Source organism: Cynocephalus volans, chromosome 12 (genome assembly GCF_027409185.1).
Source record: "Cynocephalus volans isolate mCynVol1 chromosome 12, mCynVol1.pri, whole genome shotgun sequence".
Classification (NCBI taxonomy): domain Eukaryota; kingdom Metazoa; phylum Chordata; class Mammalia; order Dermoptera; family Cynocephalidae; genus Cynocephalus; species Cynocephalus volans.
In genome coordinates this window covers 69,400,850-69,414,556 of record NC_084471.1, presented here as the reverse complement: position 1 = coordinate 69,414,556, position 13,707 = coordinate 69,400,850, and the positions used below count along the sequence as shown (strand labels likewise).

The following is a 13,707-nucleotide window of genomic DNA, read 5'->3' as shown; positions in this document are numbered from 1 at the left end:
CTGACATGGTGTGGCTGATAAATCTGAGATCTTTAAATTATATTTAAAAAAGAAACTGCTTCCTTAGAGTATATCCAACATTAATAAATATTAATTGGAACATTCCAAGCCAACCATGAAAAGGTTTTTTTTTAACTTTTAACTTTTTTTCACTTTTAATTTTTTTATTCAAAAATATTTTAACATTTATTTGTACATATTCGTGGGGTACAGTATGTTGTTTCAGTACATACATCTACTGCACAATGATTCACTTAGGGTAGAGAGCATAATTTTGTGCCCGTGTAGTCCACTTTTTCTCCTTCCCCCCCATGAAAAGATTTAAAATTACTGAACTCATTCTGTTTACTGTTTTGTATCCTCATTGTTTTTCTTCGGCAGAATGAGAAATCAGATAAGATTTTAAGCAGTGCTAGTTTGTTTTAGGAGTGTTATGCTATGCAAATACCGCAGGTTTTAAGTGTTGAAGTGTTTTGCCATACAAAAGAGATTGTGAAGTTTGTCTTATATCAACATGAATTCCAAAATAAACTTTTGAGTTACAGATTGATTCTTTTGGCTTTATTAAAATGTGAGCTTTAATAATAGCTCCATTTATTGAGTTTTTAGGCTAGGCCTTCTGTCTTTAAAGCAACGTTGCAGCGTTTTACAGATAAGAAAACTGAGGCCAAGTGGTTGAGTAACTTAAACCAACTGACATTGTATACTAGTAAAGAAGTGGAACTGAGATTTAGATCCGGGTCATTCTGATGTCAAATCATGGAAAGGCTTTAAGCAGTTCAGACCTATTTGACTCCCCAGTTTAGACAATCTCTACTTTATCTCTCACTAAACTATCATTTAAAGTTAATATCGCCATTAATCATTTTCTTTGTGAATTGGTATGTCATTCTTTATTTTTCTCATGAGTTTTATTGGAAATTAACAATGTCATTAAATATTTGGGGCTGAATTTATGGTATTAAAATCAGCCAAATTGAACACATTGGTCATTTGGCATTTTGTTAACTAATATTTGATCCTTATAAATTCATGAGATAGCAATTATTTTCAGTGAGCGAACCAAAGCTCAAGTTAGATGTCTAAGGTCATTCAAGTGTAAATAATATGAGGACTAAAGTCTGAAGTCTGGCTTCTAGAACACAAGTCTCTGGCTCCAAAATGTATTTTTGCACTTTCACCTAAGCCAACAGTTCTTAATCTGGGTTCCTGGATAGAATTGAGGAAGTACATGAGCTTGGTTGAGGAAAAAAATTGCCTGTTTGTTTTCACTAGCTTCTAACTGAAATCTAGATAGAAAAGAATTAAAAATTCTTTAAATTTCAATGGAGGCAGTAGTGTCTATGACTTTGTCACCAAGAGAAATTACATTTCTTTCATATTACAGTTTTTGCAGATATCTTGAAATATTCTTTACGCTCATTACTCCTTGTTATATGTTAAACATCTTATTATCTAATGTATTAATAAAGCACATTTATTACTATTTTAGAAAAATTTAAATATTTTGATATTTAAATATAATTTGTTTACTTTGTGATCCTATGTATTTCATATATTTAAAGGCATTCTGAGAAATCCATAGATTAATTGGATTACTAAAGAGGTCGGTTGCACAAAAGAGGTTAAGAACCGCTTTACTAAACCAAGTTGCTTGTGGATCATCTTTGGCAGGGTTAATCTGCGATCCGTGAGTACTCTGTAGTTGTCTTCAAAATCTTTTACTTATGAGCATTTTTCTGGTGAGATCCCAGCCTAACTAGTTTATAACTGGAATTAGTGGAGTAATGATAACAATAATAGTACAGCAATGGTATGCGCCTATATGGTGCTTACTGTGTGTGTCAGGCACATTACGTGTTTTTGCATGTATACATATGTATACATCTGCTCAAGCTTCACAGTATATCCAGTATATCTATGAGGTATTATTATCCCCATTTTAGAGATAAGGAAACTAAGGCACAGAGAAACTTGCCTAAGATTATATAGCTAGTGAATGTTGAAGCTGGGTTTAGAACTCAAACCACTGAGTTATATTTGCAGTAGAAATCTATAGGGAGACAGTGAATCTTATTTTAAGTACTACTTAGATGTAGCTTTTTTTAACCTGGTCTTGCAAACAAAGGGCTATGTTGACTTCAGTAGTTTATTGGGGTTTTTTGGTGACCTTTGTTCTGAAGGAGACACAGTATCTTTCTCTGGTAAGAGATAAAAATATTTGGATAATTCAGAATTGTCAAACATAACCTGACTTAAATTCCTTTAGAACAAATTTTGTAAGTTTGAAACAGCAATGTGCTCCCTTCATACAAGTGCTATCAATTTATTTAAATTTTTGAGCACTGAGACGGATTGCGTTTTTTTCACTCTTAAATTGTTTTTTTTAATTTTTAACTAAAACACATAATAATTGTACATATTTATAGGGTACAGTGATGTTTCACTACGTGTATTTTTCACATTTTTTGTGGTTCACATTTTGTTCATTTTTCAGACTTTTTTTCCCCTCTAATATTTTCAATGAGTTCTGCTAGCTCTAGTTGTTTGGCAGTGTTTTGTTTTTTTGGTGGCTGGCTAGTATGGGGAACTGAACCCTTGACCTTGGTGTTACAAGGCTGCGCTCTAACCAACTGAGCTAACTGGCCAGCCCATTTGGCAGTGTTTTAATGACTGTGGAAATTGGGTTTTTATGTCTTGAGTTTTTTGCTGAAAATGAATACTTACACCACTTATTTAGGTAGGAGTGATTTTTGTACACCCTCTGATGTTCTAATAATTCTTACGTAATTTAAAAAATTATTTCTAATTGTGGTGAAATACTCATAAAATTTATCATCTTAACTATTTTTATCATCTTTATTATTAAGTATATTCACGTTATTGTGCAACCATTACCAGCATCCATCTTCAGAATTCTTTTCATCTTGAAAAACTGAAACTCTGTCCATTAAAGAGTAACTTCTTATTTCCCCCTCCCCCTAGATTTTACATAATTAAAAAAATTTTTGTCTGTTTTATGTTCTGTTTTTGGGGGGTTATATAACCTTTTAAGTTTTAGGTTAGTCTTAGGCTGAAATAAGATGTGGGACATTTGCCTAGATAATTTTTTATTAATTTTATGTTAATCATAGGTAGTGTTATGCCTTTCACCCTAAGTACAGTACTCAGTTTTTTCCCATTAGTTTACTATTAGATACCACCTCTGACTGAGAATAAGTTTTTATTTTTATCAGTTTTTTTATGATGGACTGAAAATGAAGTAGGAAAAAGTGGAAAAGAATTCTGAGAAGTGAGCATAAAAATGTAAGGGTACCCCAGGGTGCTTCAGATTACAGTATGTAAAAAACCAGTAACTAGAAATATTGATATCCAACTATTTTGTGTTTTGATCAGCTTGGGTTTGTTTGGGCTGTCTGCCAGCTCCATATTACTTACCAGCTAATGGAAGTAATTCTTAGTACTAGAGATGAATATTTCAAATCTGAAATTTTTGTTCTTCTACTTTGGAGCTTGAAACAAGATTTTGACCCTGTAGTTAGAAATGGAGTCTGAGTCTGTACTGCAGGGAAGTAGAAAGTAGACGAAGCTGAGAAACTCAATCCAGCTATCATTGTGAAGTTACAAAAAAAGATTTCTAGCCTTTTTGAATATCCTTAAATGAAAATAGAAAGTGACCCTTTGGCTCTGATAGTTTTTGTAACATTTAGATTTATCATTCTATAATCAGTGCTTTGCCTAAACTTTGTTTTCTTTAAAGCTTAATGTTGAGGCAGATTTCTAGTCTTATTGAAAACTATAAGTCTTTGGTATTATGCACTTTGATTTTTCTTTTTTTTTTTTGGTGGTAGTCCCGTACAAGGATTGAGCCCTGGACCTTGGTTTTATCAGCACCTCGCTCTAACCAACTGAGCTAACTGGCTAGCCCTACTCTGTGATTTTCTGTAAGAGCTTTGAGATCCTGAGTTCAAATGTTAACTGTATGACCTGAGACAGGTGACATAAGTTCTCTGAGCCTCAAATTCCTATTTGTAATTTGAGAATAATAATGTCTTCTGAGAGTTAGGTTGTGCTTGTGGTGTTTATGATTAAGCCTTATAATACAGTCCAGCTGAGTGCTTGACATACACAATCATTTAATCCTCACTGCAAGTATATAGTGATATAAATTGTCAGTATATAAGTAGTTGCCTTCCAAAAATCACTGAAATTTGTGCTTTACATAGTAAATATTTCTGGAAAGTTTATTGAATTACATAATAGTTGCACTGATAATTACAAAAACTAGTGTGAGATAGCACTGATTTAAGAAATGTATAACTTTTGAGTTCCAATCCCAGCCTTGTTACTTAATTTACTCTGATTTGGGGGAAGCCAAACAAGTTAATTACCTTATTTGAAATTTTTTATAGTTGAAGAGTATACTTTTGGTTGGGCAAATAAAACTTTTAAAAATGAAAATTACAGGGGCTGGCCCGTGGCTCACTCAGGAGAGTGCGGTGCTGATAACACCAAGGCCCCGGGTTCGGATCCCATATACGGATGGCCGGTTCGCTCACTGGCTGAGCGTGGTGCTGACAACACCAAGTCAAGGGTTAAGATCCCCTTACCGGTCATCTTTTAAAAAAAAAAAAATGAAAATTACAGTATGTTAAAATACACATTCATGTGCAATATTTATTTTATTTTATTTTTTGTCGTTTTTTCGTGACCGGCACTCAGCCAGTGAGTGCACCGGTCAGTCCTATATAGGATCCGAACCCGCGGCGGGAGCGTCGCCGCGCTGCCAGCGCAGCACTCTACCAAGTGCGCCACGGGCTCGGCCCATTCATGTGCAATATTTAAAAGAATACAAATGATAAAGTGCAAATAAGCAGTTTATATTTACTCTTGAAAAAATACTTTTTCTAGTGTAAAAATGTAAGTAAATTAAAAAAATTTAAATATTACATACTCATATTTCCTCTCTTGTCTGTTCCCTTGTCTGAACACTTGAAACCAATCTTTGGTTCATAGGATATCTCTGTATTTATAAATGACTGGCTCTAAACCAAAGGACAGGAAGACTTTAGATGAGTATTACTGGGGGTCGGATATTAAATGCATGCATAAAGCCAACTTCCAGGAGTGAGGAGTTAAGCTCTGCTGGGTTTATACATCATTGAAGAAAGAGAAAAGGACTTTCTTATCAGGGCCAAAAAGTCAAGAGTAATGCAGAGTTTGTGTAGCACATAGCCAGTATTTCATACACTTACTACAAAACAGGTAAGATGACCATACTTCTCATTTTGCCCTGGATGTTCACAGTATACTCCTATTTCCTGGGCCAGAGGCGTCATCCCTGTTTCTCAGAAATGTCCTGGTTTGTATGATAACTTAATTTTTCATAGAGATCAGAGATTTGCTGTGTATTGGCAAGAGTTTGTTGTTTTTTTCTTTCATATCATTAACAAAACAACATAGTGCACATAAATTGGTACTAAAAGACTTGTTACTTAATTGGCTATGGGAAATGTAAATTTATAGGACAAAAAGTTACAGTTGAGCAAGGTAAGGGAAATGAGATTATTCTAGCCTTTTGAGTTGGAGGAAGGAAAAAAACGGAGGGCAGCGATTGAGTAGTAATAAGATACATTTATATATAATGTTTCATAAAAATGGCTAAAAACATGGACTTGAGGGCAGGTTGCCTATGTCTATCTAAATCTTTGTTAGGTCTTGGCTACTTTCTAATTGTATGACTTTGGGCAAGTTGTTTAACTTCAGTTTCCTTATCTGTAAATAGAGGATAATGCTAATTAATATATGATGATAATTTTAATATCTATCTCACAGTGTTGCTAAGAGGATTGACGGTTAAGGTAAAGGACTATATATCATTGTGAGGTGCTGCTTTCATATGTACTAAGATAAGTTCTCATCTGTTTCTGGTCATTTACATTTGAAAGTAACAGGATTTGCTGACTTTGATACACACTAGGAGTAAAAAGGCACTGTTTCCTAAAAAAGGATTGTTTTGCTATTTAATATTGATATTTGAGGTCTGAAGTATGTTTAAATTCATTTGTGTAGTTAGCCATTTATTAGCAGACCAATTGAGGAAATGGCTCAGTATTTTTGAGGACTATCTAAACTGTTTAAATGCTAAATGTTGGATATCTATTAATAGAGCTTTTAATCTTTAATAAGGGGATTCATGAGTCTCATGCAGAACTTTCTAGGGAGAAGTCTTTGATTATATTTTCAGAACATGTGCATTTTATCAAGATCTTATGCACGTTAAAGTTTGAAAAACACTAATCTAGTATATATATATATTCAACAAATTTTATTGTTGGCCTCCTATGTGCTAGTCACTATTCTGTGTACTAAAGAACAGTAAACCATAGACAAGGTCACTGCCTTTGTGGAGTTTGCAGACAAAATCATTTCAGATTAGGCTCAGTGCTTTGTGATAGAGTATTAATTTTATTGTGTAAGATGCCATGAATATCTTTTTTTTTTTTTTTCTTTAACTGAGAATTAGCTGTACTTTGGCCTTAGGACAGAAATCATTGCAGATCTAGATTGATTTCTGGGGACTGGGACCCTGGTTCTTATCTGGTAGCTACTCTGTATTCATTTCTTCTGGATCCTTAGCCACTCTAGGCAAAACTGGGGGCCAGGGGTCATTTGGCTTGGAGAAGAGATTTACAGTATTCCTTATGAAGTATAACTAGTTGTCTTAAAGTTTCCTCTAAGGCAACTGTAGTGAAGTGGCCAAAAGCATCCAGATTACCTACATTCAAATCCTGCCTCTGTTTTATTAGCTGACTAGCCTTTGGCAGGCTACGTAATGGTAAAGTAACTTTTTCCTTATCTGTAAAATGTGGATGATAATAGTATTTAACTGAGGTTGCTACGAAGATAAATTAAGTGTTCCATAAATGTTAGTTGTTATTCTTCTCTCTCAGAATGAGTGAAGATTTCCTGCTTTATTTTTACTTTCCGTAAAATACCCCTATGCATCTTGTGGTAGGACTCTGAAGTTACCATGCTGATTGAAATGACTGATGTTTGTTTTGTTTTGTTTTTTGTTTTTTAAAGTACTTGTAAGTTAAGGGCCTTATCAATATTGGAGATGTAAAAATAGTACCTGGATAATTGATCTGCCATAGGGCAAATAAATTTAATCAATTTATACATTTTATTTCTGTTTTACAGCATTTATGGGGTTAAGTGGCATGGGATTTCTGTTTTCTGATAGTAAATAGGTAAGTAAAACAAAAGGTTATGTATGTCCGAAGAGATGGTTTCACTATATTTATTGCGATTTTTTTTCCTAATTCTTGGTTCTGTTACCTTAAAACTGCTATCTCTTAGGACAGGACGATATCATTTTGACATGAATTTGATATTTCTGTTTTTTCCTCTTATTTATATCTCTCTCCAGATTGAATTTGGCATAAAATGGGCCAATAATCGGGGCTGCTTCTGGCTTATTTGCGGATTAAATATATATATATATTGCTTAGAGATAGAGGTGGTGGTTGAACTGTCAGTTTTACAGATAGTATGGATATTTTTGTTGAGTATCTGTGTACTTGCATACCATGTGTACATTAGGAGATAGTTTCAGCAAGCACTTGGACAATTTACATCCTTTAATTTTATGCTACTGTGTAGCCTCAAAGACTTACTTCTAATTCTGTGAGAGAGAGAAGGATTTTGATGGAAGTCTTTATTAAACCTTAGCCAAAAAATGAATCAAACTTGGTTACCTAGAATTTAAATGAAAAATTTAGACTTTGTTCTAGTTAAACTGACTGGTCAGATTTATTATTATGTCTTTTTTTCAGACTATTTGTTATAGGAAAATAACTCCAACTTTTTTGCTGGAGATTTTCAGTTTCCAGGGGTTTTTTTTGTTTTTTTTTTTTAATCTTAAATAATTCTACAAAGAACAACCCTGTATACAAAGCCTATAGGCTAAAATTCACTATAGTAGGTCAAAGTGTGAACATTTTAAAGATTTTAATATCAGTACTGAAAAATTGCTTTCCAAATGTTGTACCAATTTTGACTAGTGCTCAATTTATTTCATCTCTGTCAGCATCAGGCATTTGTAAAAATTCACTATATAGGTTAAAATGAGATTTATTAATTTATTTTGCATTTCTTCAGTAATTAGTGAGATTGAACATTTTTCCATCTGAGCTTTTTGGATATTCCTTGCTGTGAATTTTCTTTTTGCTTGTTTGTGCTTATCAGTTCATAGGCTTTCTATAAACTTTCTTCTTTAAAGACGTAGTCCTTTTGTGTCATTTATCAAGGATGATTTTCATACTTGAGATGTCTTTTAATTTGGATTTTATATATGTCATTACGTATTTTCTGATTGTAAAAGTAAAAATCTCACCACAAAAAAAGTATGTGAGATAATGTATATGTTATTTAGCTAACTTTAGCCATTCCACAATGTATATGTATTTTAAAACATGTTGTACACCATAAATACATACAATTTTTGTCGATTTAAGAAAACATAAAAGTAATAGATGTTAATAGTGGGAAAATTTTTTAAAAGCACAAAAATGAAAATAAAAAATGGTACTGCTCATAGGTAACGAGGGGTAACATTAATATTCTGGTTTCTCTGGTCTTTCCTATGTTTGTGTATTATATCTACAAAGTTGAATCATTTCTAAAGGTAGTGACTTGCTTTATTTTTTCCAAGTTTTGTGACCTCTTTTTTCCCCCATTTTTAAAAACCTTTTACTCAAATAATTATAGATTCACAAGATGTTGCAAAATAATATACAGGATGATCCTATGTACTCTTTGCCCAGTTAAGCTAAATAGTAGCACTTTGCATAACTGTAATGTGGTATAAAGACCAGCAGATTGACAGTGATGCAGTCCATAGAGCTTATTCATTTTTTAAAAATTGAAACATAATTGATTGTACATATTTGTGGGGTATAGCATTGAATATCAATACCTTTGTACTATATGTGATACTCAAGTCAGGATAATTAGTACATACAACATTACAAAAATGTAATAATTTTTTGGGCCCTTTACCAATTTCTCACTAACCCCCACCCACCTCTGGTGGCCTCAGTTCACAGAGCTTATTCAGATTTTACCAGTTTTACATGTAGTCTGGTTTTTAAGGCTCTGGTATATTCTATTATATGGATGAACTAAAGTTATTGAACAAATATTCTACAGTTTGTTTCTAATTTTTCCCAATTATAAAATTTGTGTGGTAAGCATTCTTGTACTTGTATATTTTTGCATATCTATTTCTTTTGAGTAAGTCTGACAAGTAGAATTTCTGGACCAAAGAATATATTTAAAGCTGTTAATAAACATCGCCTACTTTTCAAAAAAGTTATACAAATTATAGCAGTGAACTGATTGTTTCTTTATACAGTTGTCAAAATGGTATCAAGTCTGGACAGGACAGTTCAATAGGTAAAAGTGATATGTTGTAATTAAATATCCCTGCCTGTCCTTTGCACATTTTCTATTTGGCAAATATTTTAGTAATTTGTAGTACTATTGTTAACAGGTTGGTGTTGTAACCTCCCAGGCCTTTTCTATTTTTTTATATACCTCAAAAGTTTAATGGAAAGATTCATATTATCTTTTAATTCTGTTTTTCCACAAACTTTGTGAAGTACCTCTTATTTATCTAAACCGTGATTTGTGTTTGTTAACATAAATGATAAAGCAAAGGGCTTATTGTTTTGCAACTTAATTTTTTCACTGAATAAAAGGCCTTGGAATACTTTCCATATTAGTGTGCATATAGGCCTATCTTTTTTTTTTTTTTTTTTTTTTTTTTTACTATTTCTTAGCTTTTTATGTTAATAGGTATACCACATTTCCAGGGTTCAATCTCCATACCAGACAGCCAAAAAAAAAAAGAGAGAGAGAGAGAGAGAATACCACATTTAATTTGACCATTCATCTATAGATGGACTTCAAGGCTGTTTTCATTTTTTCATGCATGGGATCAGTGCTGCAGTATGCACCTTGTATACATGTTGTGTGCATAAATGGTCTTTGGAGTGTATACTCTTTTTTTTTTTTTTTAATTATTATTATTTTTTGTGTGTGTGGCTGGCCAGTGTGGGGATCCGAACCTGAGACTTTGTTATAAAGTTGTGCTGTAACCAACTGGGCTAACTGTCCAGCCCATAGAGTGCATACTCTTAACTAGGCTTGGTGAAAAATATAAATATACCCAGGAGAACTGCATGTCTGTATGCCATAGACCTTATGCTTTGATTATTGTTGGCACCATTAGCAAGGGACACATCAGATTTATGGGTAGCATGCTGATGAAAGGCATACATTTATTATTTTGATTTATTATTAAATATTTAATGGAACAGTGCATTCTATCAGTAAAGGGTGATTTTTTTAGTATAATCCTCCAATATATTTGGATAATTATTTATAAATTCATTATGTATGACATAATATATGAGGGCACTTCAAAAAGTTCATGGCAAGCTTCATATTACCTTTTAATTTCATTTTTCTGTGAACTTTTTGAGGTATCCCTTTGTATTTAGTAAGTTAAATATTAACCTTAATCTCCTATAGTGAATATTTGTTGTATTTGTGGCCTTCAAATTTTTGATCAGCTGTCTGCATTTGCAGAAATGCCCAAAATATGAGTCAGGTCTCTCCAGTGTATGTACTAGTCAGAACTCAAGTTCCCAGGTTCTCTTGTATCTAGTTGCCTCTCAATTGTTGACCCAGAAGTGACTAGTCAGACACACACACATGTGACTTCTCTTTGGAAGTGCACAATGTAAGGAAGATATTCATAACTGCTATTTTGCATTCAAGAGTGGCAGTAGGAATGATTAGTTTTAAGTGGAGGTAATAGTTGCCAGGTTAAATTCCTGATGGAGACGTGGCTTTGGTGCTGGCAGTAGTAAGGGTTATAATGGATTTGAATCTTGGCATTTAGTGCTTAATACAGAGTTCTCATTCTGAGTACTGACTGATAAAAATCTTTGATAAGATACTTTTTGATACAGCAAGCACAATTTGTGTCTGTGTCTTGCTTTCTAAAATTGCTACTTAGAAGTTTTTAAATAATATCTTGTTACCTGTCCTGGTGGGGCTATAGGAAAACTAGTTGATTTTCCTCCCTGAGCTAATGTAGTGAGGGAGTTGTGAATTAATATCTCTAAGCCAGATGTTGCTATAGTTATTCATGGTGCTACTTCTTTTTTTTTTTTAAAGATGACCGGTAAGGGGATCTTAACCCTTGACTTGGTGTTGTCAGCACCACGCTCAGCCAGTGAGCGAACCGGCCATCCATATATGGGATCCGAATCCGGGGCCTTGGTGTTATCAGCACTGCACTCTCCCGAGTGAGCCATGGGCCAGCCCACTCATGGTGCTACTTCAAAGATGCTTTTGCTCCCCTGCAAGATTTGGTATTTTGTTGTTGGTTTTGATGTTATTGTAAAAGCTTCTAGCAGCCCTGAAACCAAAAGCTAAGAAGTGCTCCATAGTAAACGACTTCCATCTCAAAACTCAGGCTACATGAAAAAAAAAGGAAGATTTCATCGACTCTGATCTTCTAGCCCATCCGAATGGTAGATACAGTTGCCAAACTTAACTCATTATTTGCACATATGCCTCTGCTATTTCATTTAAATAAATGGTTGAGGGTTTATGTTAATAGCTGAAATATAAAGAAGACAATGACCTAGTTTCTGCCTTTCTTGAGCCATCTGCCTAAATGCAAAGAATGCATTTTAGGCTATTATAATATAGTGGTAATAGAATACAGACAACAAGAGGGAAAGAGGAAACATTGACAAAAACAAATGAAATTGGGTGCCCAAGGTTTATAGCAACTGTAAGGAATTATGATAAAGTAGGCACTGTGTTTTTAAATATGAGGAAACTGAGGATGATTACATAATTATTGGATGGCAGAATAAAGTTAATTTTTTTCAGCTATACCATAGTTGGCTCTCAGTTGTTGGAATCACTTTTTAATTTAGCTTTATTAAGACAAAATATTGATACGTTTTCTAGAAATATTATGAATTAGGTATTCTGGAAACCACCTGAAAATGTTGGTTAAAATATACTTAAAAAATTTTTTTTAAGCAGAGTTTTAAGTTGTTGTTTAAAAAAGCAAATGAAATCTTCAGACCAAAAACAACCAGAAAGAAGCAGGTAATAAAACTGAGGCTGCCCTTTGCATCTGTTGATTTTTGGTGGCCTAGAGCTTTTGTTTAATTGGCAGGACACAGGTAAAGTAGGGAAAAATCCCAAGCTTTCCCAGTGGTAAGGAAACTTGTCAGTTTTAGCCTTGGCTCTGGATTGGTGCAGGAGAGGTATTCTGTGATAATTCTGACTACACATCCTCTTTGATGCCAGAGTAGTTCTAAAATTCACACTACCTGTGTTTTCCCAGAAAATCCAAGTTGAAAATTTAAAGTGATTCAAAATTGGCCAGTCCTTCTAGGCAGACATCTAGCAGAAGGAAAACAAATTCTCTCAAGTACCCATTTAAACATAATATTCAAGTTTCAAGGAAAATGGGCTTACCATATAAAATCATAAAGCATGTAAGTCATCATGAGCATGACTTAGCAGAAACGACAAGTTGCAAAATCAAGTCCTCAAAGACTACAAATATTGGAATTATCAGATAATAGGCTATAAAATTTGAATGTTTTAATATGCTTAGAGGAAGAAGGAAGACACTGAAAGGATGATCAAGAAACAGAAAATTGGTCAGATAGATTTGAAAAAAAGAACCAAAAGGGACTCTTAAGAAATGAGAAATATAAATGAGGAGCTTAGAAACTTACTGGAGAAGCTTGAACATCAGCATCTTAGAAACACCTCAAGAGAATTGATGAACCTGGAAGAAAGATCTTAAGAAATTGCTCAGAATGCAATTAGTGAAGCAGAGAAATGGAAAATGGGGAAGAGGTTGACATAGGGTAAGAAGGTGTGATACATATTTTATTGGAGTTCCAGAGGAAATAATAGAGTAGTTGGTGAAGAGGCAATATTTGAAGAGACGTTTGCTGAGAATTGTGCAGAATTGATGAAAGACATATCAGATTTCAAGGGAGCCCTCTGAATCCCAAGTACAATAATGAAAAAAAAGAATTTCACACTTAATGTTCACAGAAGTGCAAAATATCATTGACAAAGATTAAGCAATCAGAGAGAGAGATTACTAACGGCAGCTAGACTGATTGCTGATTTCTTGTTAGCAATAGTGCAACCCAGAAAGCAGTGGAATATCTTTAATGTGCTTGAAAGGGAATATGTGACTATTGTTCTTTGATTTTATGAACTAGACACTGTAACATTTATGCTCTGGTTTGAAAAATCCCTAGAAGATGCGATTAGCTTTTTTATTTTAAGTTTCATAATTTTTGTGACTCAAAGCAACATTTTAATGGAATGCTTTACAAGGAAAAAGTCTGGTCTCATTATTGCAGCAGATCATGTTCCCTTCCAGCCCATGTCCACATGCTTAGGTACATTTTGCAATTGTAATAATGTATGAGCTGTAATCATTCTTTGGCTAATACTCTTTCTGGAGTCAGGCTGCCTGAGTTTGAATCCTGACTTCATGCTTAATCTCTCTGTCTTTTATTGGGTATGTTATTTCTCTGTGCCTCTCACAATTGGGCAATCTGTAGAAGAGACATACCAGTA

At 33.8% G+C, this 13,707-nt stretch overlaps 1 protein-coding gene across 6 annotated transcripts in view; it reads left to right on the top strand.

Moving 5' to 3' along the window:
- Window positions 1–13,707, top strand: part of LARP4 (La ribonucleoprotein 4) — a 48,417-nt gene that overhangs the window by 1,351 nt on the left and 33,359 nt on the right. The window contains exon 2 of one of the 6 annotated variants that reach the window (XM_063115562.1): window positions 7,204–7,253. The exons of the other annotated variants lie outside the window; for them this stretch is intronic. The gene's annotated coding sequence lies outside the window, so the exon portion shown is untranslated. The remainder of the gene's footprint in view (window positions 1–7,203; window positions 7,254–13,707) is intronic. 6 annotated transcript variants of the gene reach the window in all.